This window comes from Protopterus annectens, chromosome 5.part1, assembly GCF_019279795.1.
Source record: "Protopterus annectens isolate FY-2018-M chromosome 5.part1, PAN1.0, whole genome shotgun sequence".
Taxonomy (NCBI): domain Eukaryota; kingdom Metazoa; phylum Chordata; order Ceratodontiformes; family Protopteridae; genus Protopterus; species Protopterus annectens.
In genome coordinates this window covers 305,032,276-305,050,302 of record NC_056736.1, presented here as the reverse complement: position 1 = coordinate 305,050,302, position 18,027 = coordinate 305,032,276, and positions in this window count along the sequence as shown.

Sequence of the window (18,027 nt, the reverse complement as noted above, 5' to 3'; positions counted from 1 at the left end):
TATTAAAAAGTTTTACCTTGTGAACTTTGAAGTCTTCTTGACTATTTGACTATTAGAACAAAATATTTACATTGTAGTAAAGCATGTTACCAAAGGCAAAAAAGCAGTCCATTAAGCAAATAAGAAAGAGAAAAAAAAGAATTAGAGACTCTGTTACTTTTCCTTTAGTTTTTTACTTTTGTTCTCTTTCGTTGACCACCTGCTCTTAACTACTTTTCTTTTTAAACTCATAGTGGACCATCCCATTTCTTCTTGTTTACCCAAAAGTTCATTTTTTTGTGAAAAATCCAAAGCTTCATCTAATGAATTAAAAATCTTTTGCCCTTCTGGTAAAAACATTTTGACTCTCACAGGAAACAGTATTTGAGCTTTGATGTTATATTTTTTAAAGTCTTTTAATTAGAGGAACACATGTTTCTCTTCTAGAAATAACTGCAGAGGTATAATTTTTGTCAAATCTGATTGTTTTACCTTTGAAATTGACTGGAGAGTTAGTCCAAGCTGTTTTAAGGACCAAATATTTGTCTTGTGTGGAAAGAAATTTGACTATTATTGATCTTGGTGTGGATAGGGTTTTTATTGAAGATTTGTTTGAAAGAGATCTATGTGCTCTTTCTATCAGTGACTCAGGCAGGTTCAGGATTTTTGGAAGCCAGGAGTTCAGAAAATGTACCATATTACTTCCTTCTTCTTTTTCAGGGACACCATGTATTCTGATATTATTCCTTCTAGATCTGCTTTCAAGATCATCCACTTTTTCCAAGAGAGAGTTGTTTTGCTTCAATAGGAATTCAACCTGGCTTTCATTTTCATTTAATCTGTCATCCGCATCATTTAAAGATTCTTCCACTGAGGTGATTTAATCAGAGTACTTCTTTATAATTTCATTAAGCAGATCATTTTGTTTCTTATTTTCCTGGTTTATAATGTCCATTTTATTCTCCAGTTTGTCAATTTTTATTGATATTTCTTGTAAACTAGTTACAAGAGACTGCAGCTATTTTTTCATTCCATTTTCCTGTGAGGAAACTTTAGAGTGATTTACAGCTGTTCTTGATTGAAGAGAAAAACTTCTGACAGGAAAAACAAAATACAGTCTTCACAACCTGATTTTCTTACTGGATTCTCTTTACTCCTTATTTATTGTCATATAACATGAATTTTGAAGACAATTTATTTTGTTTAAATTTTAAAAATCCTGTCAAAACAACTAAATAGAGGCAGAGCAAAATGTTTATGCTGCTAACTGCTTGACATCTTAGCCATCAAGCAATTATTAATTCATAAATGTCATCAAAATAAAGGAGGAATAAAATGTGATCATTTAGTTCTGGTTTAATTGCTTATACTTGTAATTTAAATTGCCACATAAACAAGCCAAGAAGAAACTTCGTATTGTAGAGGGTGTGAAGTTCACTCCTTGAAATATGTTAAATTGTCACATAAGCTCCCTATACTCAAATCTTGTTTCTCATGCCCTTCCTTGGATTATGGGGTATTTTTTCCAATATACCAAACTTAAATGTTTAAAATTAGGGCATATGATAGAATGTTTATATAGGACATTGTTTGTGTTGGACCTAAGTATGTCTTATGTATGTTCATAGTTTCTTTTTCTTAATGTCCTCTCTACTTTACCAATATAAAACATTGGATAAGTAAAATATTTAGCATTTCTTATTGCTCACATTTGTGCACTTTCCACTTGTGGAATTTTTGGTTTACCGGTTTTGTTACATGCATGACTTTCTTTTTCTTTAGGTTACTCTTTCTGATACTGCAGCTGGATCACTTCCTGGTAAGCAATGGGCATAAGGCAAGGAAGGCTTCTATCCTGGGCAAGATGCCAGTCCATCACAGAATGAACACATTTACAGTTATATATCGTTATATACATCTACATAAATTTAATAGGATTGGCCCACTCATCAATCAGAATTCCTCTAGGATATGAGAAGAAACTAAACACCCCAGGTGAACACCCATGAAGGCCCACTGATGGCATGCGCATTATCTATTTATTTTTATTTTTATTTTACATTTGTTGACTGGGGAAGTCTGGCTGTGTACAAGGGCCCTTCTTCAGTGGAGGCTTGGGGAGAAAAGCTCTAGAACATGCATTACAAACAAAATCTTTTAAATTATACAAGATCAACAATGTCAGTCTGAATACAACTAAAAACATTTTACAATGTCAAAACAGATAAGAGTAGTAAGGCCTGTTATACTAATTATATTCTGTACATATATAGTTAAATAGCTATACAGTAGGATATATGTCAGTATGGTATAAGATATTAATGAAATGAGTGGTAAAAGAGTTAAGGGAGGCATAGGTAGAAGGTGGGGTGGGTGAAGGCAGAGTGATTATTGGTAACAGAGTAGAGGAGAGCAGCGGTGTTAACAGAAGAGAAGGAAGAAGCAAAGATGTTACACTTATCCTGGAAAAGTACAGCTGCAAAGCCATGATGTGGAAAGGTATTTTCTCAGATGTGTTTTGAGATCCTGTTGGTTTCCAAGAAGTCTGAGGGCATGTGGGAGGGGATTCCAAGGGGAATCTAATTTGAGAACTGATCAAAATTCATGTTACTTTCTCCTTAGCTTCTGCCTTGTTGCTTCCAGCAGCTTTGCCTATGCCAGCAGTGGGTAAGTAACATTCATCAGTGCCAACTATTCTGCAAGGAAAGAATGTTTTTAGTGGTAGGCATAACCAGAAGATTTTGCTACAGTGGAACAAAATGTTTGACTGATTAAAAGAAAGGTCTTATATCTACTATGTCTGTTATTTCTGGATTTCTCTTCTTATCAGTCTGTCACTGCTTTTTTTTCACTATTTTTTTATTTTTTGTTGACCAGGTTAGTCCCAATAAGCTAGTAGCCTCTTTTTTGAGACCCAAGGCAGTGTTTATACTACTAGGAGAAATTTGTTCAGGGCATCACAGAACTTCCCCTACTCATCATTGTTATGAGTGAGATCCTTTTTGGTGGAACACTTCCTGTTTTTGTTCCAGATGCAGAGGTGGCATGGAAAAACTGGGAGGCAGATGATGAGAGAGGGAGATGATGGAGTGGTGAAAGAAATGGAAGCGAAAGCAAATATTGAGACCAGAGAATTTGTGCTGGATTCTGAGGAAATGTTTCAAAGAAACCTGTTTGATGGAGAGGAGTCAGCAAATGATGGATGTATAATTACAGCCCTCCAGTCAGGAGGGTTGTAGGATGAGTTGCTTAAAGAAATGGTGGTGCAGAGTGAGCCAGAAAATGAAGGAGGTGTTTCCTGGGCGGATATTATGGAGAAAATGCAATAGGAGGATGCGGAGACAATCCTGAAGAATAGTGGTGAGATGGAAAAGAAAACATATGCAGAGCAAGTAAAAGAAGGAAAAAGTGGAGTAGCAGAAATGAAGGCAGAAGAAAATGAAAAATGATAGCACATGGTAAGGATTCAAAATAAAGAAGACAAGAAATAGACAGGTATGAAGTGGGTGACAATTTAATAGCTCTTTTGGGTGTAAAAGCACAAGGTAAGAGCATTTATTCTTATTAACAAAGAGACAATTTGTGGCATTATATTTGAGACTGTTTTTTTCAATGGAAAATTTTTTTGGAGAATATGAAAAAAGAAAGAGTATAGCCCATGGAATCTTTATTTGATAAAAGCATTTAACAGGAAAACAAAAAGGAAATTTGTGTACAGTTTTGAACAAAGGTAGAAAGAGAGACTTTGAAAGGACATTTGAATGCTTTATGTAAAGTAGTACTGGATATGGCAAAAGTTTATGGCAAATGAGGTTTATGGACTGGTGGCTGGGATTGTAATATTGTGTTAAAAATAGAAAGAAAAAAATTATACATAAACCAATCATAATAAACATGGACTGGAATAGGGGTATTGTAAAATACTGGGGGCAACCCAAAACATGTTTTTTTTTTTCTTTTTTTTTTGTGGAAAAGAAGGACATTTGATAAGCAACTATGCTAAAAATGTTATATTTGTGGAGAAATGGGACATGATGTAAAAATATTAATTGAAGTTTTATAAATGTAACAAAATTGGACATTTATGGATATGTTGCAAAAATGAAAATAAGAGTAAGGAAAAGGAAAAAGAAAGAGAAGAAAATGAAAGAGAAGAAATTTTAGAAGTGGTAGAAATAGAAAAAATAGACAAGAAAAGAATAATAAAAAAGGATATATAATAAGCTTCTGAAATAAGTGATGAAGAAGACATAGATTGGGAGGTTATTATATTGGTAAAAGGGTAAAAGACAGAAAAAAGAAAATTTAAAGAGATAGGTACGAAAGGAAATGGATGAAAAAGAATATATACAGCTAAAGATTGGGGCTTGGTATAATGGTTAAGGTGTTTAGCTCACATACACAAGGCACAGTGTTTGATTCTCACCTTTGGGAAGGAAATTGATAAGGTTTAGAATGGCCTGCTAAGAAAACTAACCTAGTAATTACCCATGAATCTAAAGGAATATGACAATTTTAGAGTGCTTTTTGTAAATGTGAATTGTATTAAGAATATAGTAAGAAAAATAGGAAATTTGGAGTAGTGCTATACATGTGATGTAGATGTAATTATATTAGAAGACACAAGATTTTTAACAAATGAAGAAATATTACAAACAGAGAATCTATAGGGGAGGAAAGATAATCTGGAATTTTGGAAATGAAAGATGTCTAGAATAGCTGTATAAATACAGTAAAGATATTGGATGTAACTTTAGCAAAACTGGGAAATTAACCATTGTAGATTTAAAATAGAAAGAACAAGTATATAGCATTTTAACATTATATCCTTATAACTAATTGTAAAAAAAGGAAAGCTTATTTCATTAGATTTTAGGCAATGTAGTGATACATATGAATATTATAATAACATGAGACTTTAATTGTGATTTAAGAGGCAAGCATAAAAAGAAAGGAAATGATATAAGAAAATTGTTAGAAATACTTTGTGACAAAAATTCATGGACTTACAAATGGGGTATGTATAGAACTGAAATATATTATTTTATAGTATCAGAAGGTTTAGTTATAGGAGAAAGGGAGATAGCTGAAACAGGATTTTCTGATCATCTTGCAATATGGCTAGAGATAAAAGAAAAAAGGAATATGTAAAAATAGGCAAAGGGATAAAAAGGATGAATGAGAATGGAATGAAGAATGAAAGAGAGTAGTAATACAGTTATGGAAGGATCGTATTATTTATTTATTTATTTATTGACATTTGTTAACCGGATTGGTCCAACTGGGCAAGAAGCCCATTTTCGGTGGAGACCTGAGGAGAAAAGCTCCAGATTACAAACACATTATTAGATTGTAAAGACATTACATATTAAAATTCACATTCAGCTATTTACAGTATTTAAAACAAATTCACACTTCAAGATAAATTCACATTTCAAGAATATTGTGAATATTACTATGACATATTTTATAAAAATTGGTCTGAACGGTGGACGATATTTAAGGAAAAATATAAAAAAATTTTTTTACAGTGGCAAAATGATGTGAGAAAAGTCGAGAAAGAAAAATATAAAAGAACATATAACAATGCATTGGAAGATTTATAACATAATGATAGAAAGTAGTTTGACAAAGAAAAATAATTACATGAAAGAAATCAAGAAAAAAATACAAGAATTGTTATATAAGCAAATATATTTTTTACAAGGAAAAAGAAAAGTATGGAGTTACTTAAGCAGATTAGTAAAGGAAGATAGTAGTGTACTGAGAGAAATTAAAAATGTAAAAGTAGAAACAGAAAGAACTCAGGAAATATTATGAATAGTATAGTACAATATGTACAATAAATGTTTAAAGAAAAAAAGAAAGGTAGTGAAAAAACATGGAAAATAAAAAAAAATGCTAACAGAAAATGAGAATAAAAATTTGAAAATGGAGATTTCTTTAAATGAGCTAGATAAAGTATGAGGGCAAGTAAATATAGATTTGGCTGCAGGCCTAGATGGACTAGGGTATAAAATGTATACAAATTTAAGGGACCGGCAAAAAAATACTTTTTTAAAGATTTTGAATGAATGGTTAAATGAAGGTTTTATGTGTAAAGAATTATGTAGTGGAATACCTAAATTCATATGGAAGAACAAAGAAAGAAGACAATTAAAAAACTGGAGAGCAATAGTATTGAATAATAATGATTATAAGAGCTTTATGAAAATAATACGAAAGAGATTTGAAACTAAAATGGAAAATATTATGGAAGACAGCATATATAGTATACAGGAGAAGGGTTTTCAAGAATTATTAATGATAGACAAATTGTGGATGATATGAACAGAAAAGAAGAAGCACAAATCATGATAGGAGACCTTAATAAGGCATTTGAAACAAATGGATGTTAAATCTTATGGGCAATAATAAAAGATTATAATATAAGTGAGAAAGTTAGGAAATTATGTATGTCAGCGTATAGTAATAATAATGTAAAAGTACTTGTGAATGGCTGGTTAAGCCAGTAGGTACATATAAAAAATGGTGTAAGACAGGGATGCCCAGTGAGTTTTATACTCCTTGCATTAGCTATGAATGTGACAGTATGTGAAATAAATTACAACGTGAAGGAGATGGGGTATATAAGACCTGAAGAAGAATTCCAGTTCTGTTAACATATGCAGATGACATTATAATAAATAGAAAAAACAAAATTTGGATAAAAGAAGTAATAATTTAAACAAATAAGTGTCTAGAGATGAATGGAAGGCTTTAAATAAAGAGAAAAGTAAAGGTTTAGGTGATGTAGTAAAGATTGTAGGTATATTTTTTACAGTGAATTAAACTTTTGAGTTGGGTATACAATTTGGGAATAAAGTAAGTAGAATTCAATGGAAAAAAGTAATAGAAGAAGTAAAACAAACCTATCTTTTCTGGAGAACATATAAATTATCATTTAGAAAAAAGGCCTATTTGATAAATTCAGTACTGATGGGAAAAGTAGCATACTTAGTAAATATATTTATGTTGCCAACAATATTTGAAAAGGAATTATTGCAGGTACATTTTTTTATTTATATGGAATTATAGATTAAACCCAGTAAAAAGAGGAGTTTTGTATGTAATTAAAGAGGACGGAGGTTCAGTGTTAATTAACTTGACGGTATATGCTGCTTCATTAAATTTGTACAAAGTGTTAACATAGATAAATTAAAAAGATGGGTATGATAAAGTTTGGGGTAAAAGAATATATAAATTAGTAAGTAAAATATTACAAAGAAAAATATTTTTGTAGAAAATAAAAATTGATTTAGAAAAAGAGAAAAAAGCATGGTATAAGAATGTAATGATAAAACATCACTATGTAAAACCATGGGAAAATCTAACAGATGCAAAAGATGAAAAAAAATTAAAGCTATAAAAATAAGAATCAAATGGTGTAATCAGAATGTAGAATGTCAAGATTTTTTTCTGGAAAGTGGTAAATGATAAATTGCTAGTAAAAGGAAATATGCCATATACTAAAAAAAAGTGATAGGATATGTTTGTATTGTCAATACGACAGTATGGAGCATGTGTTTTTAAAATGTAAAAGAGTAAAAAATGTTATGGGGAAAACTATGTAAAGATTTTTTGAAGATATAAAAGAAGTGGATAAAATAAACATAGATATGATTAAACATGGATATTATAAGAATAGAAGTAAAGAACATGTTAAAAGACGAGATTAAAAGTTATGTTATGTTGTATGTGTTATATGGAATGAAAGAATAAATGAAATTATGTTTAATGATAAATGGATTTTAGCAACAATATTAAGTAAAATCAGATGGTGGTTATGGAAAAAGGAGTGGGGGGTCTAACAGAGATGAACATTTAGTATGATTGTGTAAACAGATTTGTATATGTATATATGTACACTTGTAGACATCTTGTAAATAAGAGTTATTTTTGTATGTAAATAAAGGATGCATACTCTTTTCAGGTGCAGTGGGATATTTTGCATCCATTTAAGCTACCACCAGCTCAAGTAGATGAGGCCTTGGTTTAACATGTTATCTGAAGAACAGCACACTCAGCAGTGCAGATCCCCCCTTATGTTGCACTGCAGTGTCAGCAATCAGTCTACCTAGAGTGGGAATAGAACCCACAGCTTTTTACACCAAAGGTGAGTGTACTACCTATTGCACCACTGACACTGCTGAACAAAACATTGGCACAGTCAGAAATGACAAAGGAATCTGCATGTGTGCATGTCATTCATTGTACTCATTACTTGCTCTTGTAGTTGCTTTAATTGCTTTGCTGGTAAATCTGTATAATATTTAATGTTTTATCTTGTTAACTGTATGTGATTATGTATGTTTGTGGACTGTTATCCCTATATCATATGCTAATATTCTTCCTTCGCCAATATGTCTGTAATACTTACAACCCTTGTTTTTGTAGGAAACTGAGCTAACTGGGTCACTCCTGAGAAAGAATGAAGTATTTATTTAGTTGTACTACTCAATGAGCAAACAACAAAAAAGATAAAAAGACAAGACATTTTTAAGGAGCAACGAGTTAAAATGAGAATGTTATATCTCTAGGGTGAAAACATTTGAATTTCCAATGTAAAAGGGCTGCATTTTTTAGTCTGAGTCATTCAGCAATGGTATTTTAACTATTCTCTTAGAAGATGTCTAATATAACATATTATGAGAATACCATCCAAATACATTTTGTCATAATTGTTAGAAATTTTAGTTCACACAGCTATCTCCATATTCCAAATGATTCATCTTTGTCTACTACCACTTCTACTTAACACATTTTCAGTGTAGTATGTTCAGTTACACTTAATGGGGAATAAAATGTAATTATAGTATAACAGCGGAATGGGCTAAACCATTACAAATTTGCCTGGTAAGACACATTTATGTAGGGGAGATGAACTTGCTGCCACCTCATAAAAAACTTGTTCACTACATATGAAGAATTTGGCAAGCACTCTATGAAAGCAACCTAGGTAGACATCTAAATTAAAAAAAGAGAAGGAAAAAGGGAAAGAACAAAAAAAAAATTGGAAGGGAAGAACTAAACTTGAGAGCTACACAGGGAATAAGCTCAGGAAGACACAATAGGAAAAAGAAAGGAAGGAGTGAGGCAGTGTTCAGTCATTCTTTAAATATCCATAAATCCCTATGAGTCTTCACTGCTCTTGCACTGCTTTTCAGTATGGAGACCAGTCAGGATTTGAATACCAAAGCCTGGAATAAGCCCCCATGCATTTACCGATCCATTTCAATATATTGTTCAAGAATAACAGTATATTTTTGGATGATTTTTACATTGTGTTAAATAGCTGAATTGTGGTTGTTTGGATGCATGACAGAACTTGGACATATGAGACAGCATGGCTCGTGTAAATATGCACCTTTAAGTGTTTCACGTAAATGTGCACACATTGTGTGACTCTCTGAAAAATGAGCAATTGTATGAATAGATTTCTGGTGTATTTTAGTATACTTGTATGCTTGTAAGAGATATGAATAAGTCTGAAGACATATATTCATATAATAATTCTAACCCAAAGATGTTTACAGACTAATTTTGCAAACTATTAGCAAATATACAGAAACTGTCAAGTAAAAAGAACACTTGGAATACATAACATGCTATCAAAGGCCAAAGGTACAGAACAGAATAATCTCAAATATATTTTTCTCTGCAGTTTACATAGAGCATCATCTGTGCTGCAATATTGCACAAATTAGTGATGATTACAGAAAGTGTCTATACGTTACATATTTCATTAGATACCAAGTTCTAGTTTGACAGTGGCTGCATTTATTAATTAGAAAACTATCCCTTAAAACATTTAAATAGCTTTTCTTAATGTTTCTATATTTTGTAATCTTTTTATTCTGAAGCAGTTCAACAAAAATAAGTATCTTGTGCTTTCTTCAAAAAAAGAAAACTTAGAAAAATGTTGCTTCTGAGCTCAAAAAATATTAATAATAGTAAAAAGAATAATTCTAAGACAGACAATCAGCTCAGCTGATGAAAGTGGAATCAGATGGAATAATGTAAGTAATAAGAATTAGCATAGCTAATTATAATGCAGCGCTAGGAAATGCTACCCTAATAAGAGTGAGAGACCCTATCAAATTCATATCTTTTCATTTTGAAATTAGTTGACCCTAGAATTGCTCCTGCTTTGACAGCTGGCCGAGAAGCACCTACATCTTTCATGGATGGTCTTTTGTCTTGATTTATTCTGTCATTAGCTGAAGACAGCACATACTTTTTTTTCACTATTTAAAATGTTATTGGCTTCTGGAGATTCCTTGGAACCAAAGATTTTTAACATTTCATTCCTAAATTGCCATGCAGTTTTATGTGTATGTATACACACACACACACACACACACACACACACACACACACACACACACACACACACACACACACATACACACAATTTTACATATATATGCACCTATATATGGATTTTTTTACATTTGTCTACAAGTAAAAAACTGGTACTGGTTTCAATGCTATTTGGTAATCAACAAAGACTTTTATTTTTATTTCTGGGTAGGGGATTAATGAATATTTCTGTATTATTAATGGATTACAACAGATCAGCCCAAGAATAGGACTTTATCTACAAATAAAAAAAAAATATTTGGATTTCTTTCAGTTTGTAAATAAGGTCAGGATTCACAGACATTATATGTTGTGCACAATGCTATTGTGTAGATAAATCATGGAGAATAGCCCAACGTAATTCACAAAATAGACCTCTGTAAGCAGCCTTTGCACTACAGAAGCACACTCTGTGTGTGTCATATCTGCATAAATTTGCACAGTAGTGTGGATAAGTGGTGTTACACAATTAATAGACTGGAACCAACATAGCATAGTACCCCTCTGGTCTGGTGTTACAATGCATGCATGATGTTGCACAATTTCATAGACTAGTACCAGCATACAATGGTACACATTTGCTCTGGCATTTTGCAATACAGTCACCTAGAGCCACTAATAATATACAAGGAACAACAAAAGATATGCAGCACATTTACTACTAATAAATAATAATACTATATAAGCAGAGGAGAGGTACCCCTAAGATAAAAAGGCACAGTGAAAGTTCTGATCACCTATATGATTACCTATGGGTATCACCATACAGGAAGGAATCATGGCTAGATGGGGTAGTTTCTGACTCCTGACATGTCTTTCTCCATGCTGAACCAGAGATGTATAAGGTGGACATTAGATGCAGTTAAAGCAAATTGGACAGGCATGGCGAAATATGTCTCAATAGTTATGATTTATCCCATCAAACCTTGAATCCTTCCTGTATGGTGATGCCCCTAAGTATCCATGTATGTGATCACGACTCCTGTGTTGGAGAGAATGGAAGATCCAACTGCCAGGCAAATCACAGTATCCTGAAGGGGATGGTCACATAACATCGTATTAAGCTGCAGAGCAAATTACTTTCACCAACCTCCTGTCTGTGATCTAATGTGATCAGTGCTATGCTATCTATGCTTGCATGCTTCCATAATGATAGGGCACAGAGAGAGACAGTGTGTGTGTGTGTGCGTGTGTGTGTGTGTGTGTGTGTGTGTGTGTGTGTGTGTGTGTGTGTGTGTGTGTGTGTGTGTGTGTGTGTGAATGTGTATGTGTGCTTGTGTGCGTGTGTGCGTGTGTGTGTGTGTGTGTGTGTGTGTGTGTGTGTGTGTGTGAATGTGTATGTGTGTGTGTGTGTGTGTGTGTGTGTGTGTGTGTGTGTGTGTGTGTGTGTGTGCTCGTGTGTATATTCTTGCTAGTATGCAGAGAGGAATGATATGGTTAGTGCAGTGACATAGTTATGAATGCTGCTGTCAGTGCAGGGTGTATACAATGCAGGCTTTATCTGTGGTGCATCCCACTGTAACATGGAGTTCAGAATGGCCTGACACAGCTATCATATATGTATATTTTTGATAAGAATACACATTGTTGAGATGAATGAATGAGAGGCATACCACTTAAACTACTGCACTAAAGAAATATTGCTGAAGACTGGCATTAGTCCACTAATCATTTGGCTTATTACCATGTTTGCTGTTTTAAAGAAATATTAACCTGTTTGACTTTTAACACATGCATGTGATATGTACTGCCTGTTGCAATGAATGTCTCCTTCCTGTGCCATGGTGTTCATCTGCATATAGGATCATAGCAAGTTACTAGGCTATTGGCCCTGAGGCTGAGCCAAGGTGCAGTGCGAAAACAAAATACACTAGAAAACAAAGAAAAACACACCAATATAGGCTGTAAATCCAGGCTCTGTTTTAATGAAATAAAATAACTACATGGACATTAAGTGCTTTCATCTCTCACTCAGGAGACTTCATCAGAATAAAAAGCATAGGCTACCTGAATGTTTAAATAGCAACAGGTACAATAGAATTGGTGATGTTTTAACCAATAAATGTAAAGAAAAGCCTCACATGCTAAAAACACTCTGCTTAGTACACCATATTAAAATACAATAAATTCTTTGCATAGTAAAATACATTAATACATATATTTTTTCTTAAATAGATCAATTTCAAAACCACAAATAATATGAAAATACATTTTCAACTAGAACTGTTAGATGCTCATGATTTTCCAGACCTTTCTTTCAAAGCTGGAACTATAGATAAAGAATCATTAATTCATTAATGAATCATTAATTCCTGGTGGGAAATTGGCAGATAATTTTAACTGTCATCTCTTTTACATAATAAGTTCTTCCACCCCCCCCCCCCCAGGTCAATGTTATTGTATCTAAAATTCCAAATCTAAAACTCACAAAACCTTGACAAACCAAAGAATGCCTGTACAATGCATTTGTATCTTTTTTGTTCTTGATTTCGTACAAATGTTCATAAATTCTCTTTTTAATGCCCTTTCTGTTTTTCCAACATAAAATCCACAACATGTATCTCACTTTGCAAGATAAACCACCCTACTGGTGAAACAATTACCTTTCTTAAACGTACTACTAGTTTCCATCCTGTTTGCTAGGGAGATGTGGGGTAATTTAATAAATATAGGTGCATTAAGAACATCTACCACAAGGTTTAGTACCTTTCACTCTTATCCACCTTGTTTTCTATAAGTTTTTTAAGTTTCGCCCCCACTTTATTAATAAATACTGGCTTCTCCCCTAATACACTTGATACATCATTATTAACTCTAAATATGCTCCAGTTCTTTAATAAAATTTTTTTTACTTCACGGGACATGGGACTATATTGCACAATGAAAGCATGTTCATAGTTATTAGATGCATCAAGAAAAGTGGATTGTCCACTGCCTAAACATCCTCCACCTACCAGGGGTTTGTATTTTTCTCCCCATTCTTTAAATACTTCTTCTATTATTGTTTCGACCATATGTTTCGGGTATCCTCTTTCTAAAAACATCTCTTAATTTGAAGAATTCATTTGTTACATCCTCCACCTTAGATGTCATTCATGCAATCCTTATAGCCTGTCCTTTTACTACACTTTTTTTCTGTGCTAATGGGTGGTTGCTGGAAAAATGAAGATAGGAATTACAAAAAGTATTTTTATGATATATAGTGGACTTAAAGCCTGTGGAAGTATGAGAAATGGCAGTATCAAAATAATGAATTTCACTGTCATTGCAATCATAAGTAAATTTCAAAAAGGAGGTGGTATTATTCAAATATTCAATTCAATTCCTCCCATAAAATAAATATATCATCCAAAAATGTACTGTATAACTGTACACTATTCCAAAATTCACTATAGAAGACATGTTTTAACTCCCAACCTAAAAGCACTATATTTGCATATGCCAGGGCATGTGCTGCCCCCATGGCAACTCCCTTCATTTGTTGAAAATATTGACCTTCAAAGAATATGCAGTTGCTATCTAAAATTAATGCCATCATTTCACATATTAAATTCACCTGCTCATGATGTAACATAGAACATGAAAAGAGTTTCTTCAAACATTTCCAATCCTTGCTTAGAAATACATGAAAATAGGTCCTTGACATCAGTAGTTAAAAATATTAAGTCTGCGGACCACATATCTTGTTTGAGCTGTCCCAGAAACACCCAAGAGTCCTTAACCAGATGTACAGCTCTTTCTACTACATATTTGGTCATTTTATCAACAAATATTGCTAGAGTATGGCTTTTCTTTGTTTTCTAGTGTACTGGCCCTGAGGCCCTTACAAGCCTAGCCAAGAATTTAGCCTATGTTCCAATAAGTCAGCCCCTATGCCCCTGTCCAGCAGGGACACAGGTGGAATCCCAGGGGTGTATTTTCTGTTCCCTATCCAGTTAATCAGGTTGTGCTTAAAAAGGTATAATGAGGTACTCTGCTTGACATGGAGAGGAAGCCTATTCCACAGAAGCAGGAGTCTCTGGGACACAAATCTGTCCTGCCAACAATTCCTATTGATGTCACAGACCAGGTTGAGGTCACCCATGTGGGTTACTTGAGTGGAGCTAGACTTGCGGATATGCAGCAGTCCTATCAAGGTGGGGTATGAGATTGTTTTGTATGCCAGACAGAGGTCACCTCTGAGGAGTCTGTATGAGACTGAGCAGAGGGACAGGGCTTTTAGCCTATCTATGTAGGATAGATGTTTGAGGCCCCGGATTCTCCTGGTGAGGAACCTCTGTGGTCTCCAGCTGCTGAATGTGTTTTGTGAGGTACATGCCAAAAGGGACATTGTACTTAATAATGGGTCTTATAAGGGAAGAATGGAGAGAAGTTATGACCCCCTTATCCCTGGATGAGATACCCTTCCTAATGAAGTGTGCCATGTAGAAAGCTTTCTGTATAATGGAGGCAATATGGTGGTCAAAAGTCAGGTTGCTGTCAACCTGGGTGCTCAGGTCCCTCATAATTGACTGCATGCTTAGGACCTTGTTAATAATGTGATAATTTGTGGGGACATCATTCTCCTCAAAGGGGATGATGATGCATTTTTTGGCACTCAGTTTGAGGCCATGTTTGTGGCACCAGTCATTTGTTTGGGTGAGACCCTCTTGGAGGATGTCCACATCACTAGAGGAATTGATGACAGCACCCAGCTTGCAGTCATCTGCAAACTTGGTCCACCATAGCCCACTGGTTTTGGCCTGCACCTCAGAAAAGTATATCCCAAACAACAGAGGCTGCAAGATCGATCCCTAAGGTATGCCAGTCATTACGGGTCTACTGCTTGAGGTGGCTTCCCCTATTTTGACTAGGTGGGTTTTATTAGTGAGCAGTTAGGTACCCATCTGGTAATATATGGATTGATGCCTAGTTGAGTGAGTTTATCTATTATTCCTGAGTGGGGAAAAGTATTGAAGGCTTTGGCCAGGTCAAGGTAGGTGGTGTGCACCATCTTCCCCTCGTCCATGGCTTTGGTGACAGTTTCAAAGAAGTCAACCAAATTTAACAGGCATGACCTCCCCTTGATGAAACCAAACTATGTGGGGTCAAGTGTTTGGAGTTTGTCAATGTTCTTGTTAATGAGATGCATGATAATCCATTCCATGGCATTGCAGATCAGGCTAGTTAGGCTGATGGGTCTATAATTTCCTGGATTGGTGGATGCTCCACCTTTGTGCAAAGGGATGACAGTGGCTGTCCTCCACTTGGCTGGGGCAAAGTCAGTACTTAGGCTTTGGTTGAATAGGGTGCCTAATGGTGATGCCAGTTCCTGAATGAGTTCATGTAGGATGCAGCCTGGGATGTTATCCAGTCCTATGGAGGCTGTATTTTTTGCCTTTGAGAGGGCAGTTATAACTTGCTTCCTAGAGATAAGGGAAGGGGGGCAGGTGCTGAGGATGTCCAGATTTACTGTTGGGGGGACAGAGGGGTGAAGTTTTCACTGAACCTACCTGTCAGTAGGTTGGCTATATCTATAGCATTTGTGTATGTGGTGTTCTTGACCACCAGTTCTGAGCAGATCTGAGTGCTTCCTTTGAGACTGCGGACATATGTGAAGAAGGTCTTATGGCTGTCTTTAGCAGATGTGGCCAGTTTGGACTCGAAGTTTGCTTTGGAGGATTTCACTAGTGGTGTTATTTGCTTACTCAGGCTAAGGTGAGATTGCTTCCCATTGGGCAGCTGCTCCTTCTTGGTCCTGGATAGCAACTTTTTTCCTTTTATTATATTATTATAGAGTTTATTTTTTGCAGATGTCCACCAGACAGGTTTACTCATTCTTGAGGAGGATGATTTTGTCCTGTTGGGTGATTCCATGCAGCTATATAAATGCTTGTGTAGTACTTTGGTGTAGGTTTGGACATTTGTGCCAGTTCCTACAGGGGCAGGGCTATGAAGCTGTTTATACCTTCCCTCAGGAGGTTGTAATCTGCTTTGGAGAAGTTTTTTTGTTTGGCCCTAGCTGGTTGGGAGGGTCGGGGGAGATGGTGAGCTCAGTCAGATCTTACCAGGGAGGATGACACTGTAGGGATACTGCAGTGGTTACTCATGTTGGTTAATACCAAGACCAAGATATTATCACCTCTTCTGGGGTGTTGGCTAGCTGGTCCAACACATTTGCATTGATGAAATCAAGGAATCTCTGGACATTTGTGTTTTGGCATGAGTAATTTTTCCAATCTATGGTTGGATAGTTAAAGTCGCCCATGATCAGGGTAAAAGGTTGAATCTTGATAGATTCTAAGAGGTCCAGATAGGTGGAGTGGGCATCATGAGTCAAAGTTGGGGGCCTCTAGCTAGTTATGATTTCAATAGGGGTCTTGTCAATGGTTAACTGCACCTGGAGTGTCCCAGCCTGGAGGTGTGTGTCTTTAATATATATTGAAACTCTACCTTCTTTTCATTTGCTGCCCACAGTTTGGGGTCTGAATGTATGACAGGATGAGTAGGATATGTATGCATTATTTATTTTGGGATGTATATATATTTAACATGTGTGGGTGCACTATCTTTCATTGTAGTAGCTTTTCATTGACAAATGAAAAAGCTGGTATAGCTGATCGAAAATCAGCTGATCAAAAGTTTCTTGAGATTGCTGTACAGTGGGGATGGGGGAAGTTGCTCTTTCCATTCTGTAGTACAGTGTCAGAGTTGGTATATATAATTAGAAGGGGGGTTTGGGTGCAGAGACCCACATGGGGGTGCAGGGAGGATTGCCCCCTGCAAAAACATTTGTTTTATTTGTTTTGTGCTCATTTGTGGTGTAATGTATGTTGCATTCCATGTATAAAAATTGATGTGGTGTGTGGATTGACAATTTATGCAGTTGATCTAAAGTTAGGTTCCCACGCGTGCACATGCGCGCGCGCACACACTCACACACACACATATATACATATATATATATATATATATATATATATATATATATATATATATATATATATATATATATATATATATATATATATATATAACATAAATGCTGTATGTGGTTTAAACACTGAAATGTAAAAAATACTGTACTTTAAGGTGACGAATGCTGCATGTGGATTAAATATTAAGAAAATTGCTTTATTTCTAAGTATTTTTGCTTTAAAACATTGCTAATGCCACTGTGTGATGTGACTATTATCTAAATAATGCTTTTTAAGAGCAGTCAATTAATGGTGTGTATTAGTTAGAGGAAACAGTCCTTTGTGTTTGGTTAATGGATCATTATGAGAACAATTATATGAGTTGTTCTTGTAAAAAAGGAGGGCTTTCTAAGCTATGGAATTTGTTTGAGTCTCAAGCGAGAGGCTCATTTTGTGTACTAGAAGACTGGATATTGAGTTGAGACTGCCTTGTGCCTCATCTGGAGGGGGGTTCTCATACCTGGAGATGGATTCTCAGGAAGGATGTCTCTAACTACTACTACTAGAGTGGGAAGCTTTGGAAACTGAAATGCTATGGGTGTGAAACAGGTTCATTTAGAGTCTGCAACAAATTCATCGTAGCTGAGGCAGAAGTCCACTCAGTGAAAAAAAATGTTCACAGACATATTTTTCTGTTGGTGAGAATATATATATATATATATATAGAGAGAGAGAGAGAGAGATACACACA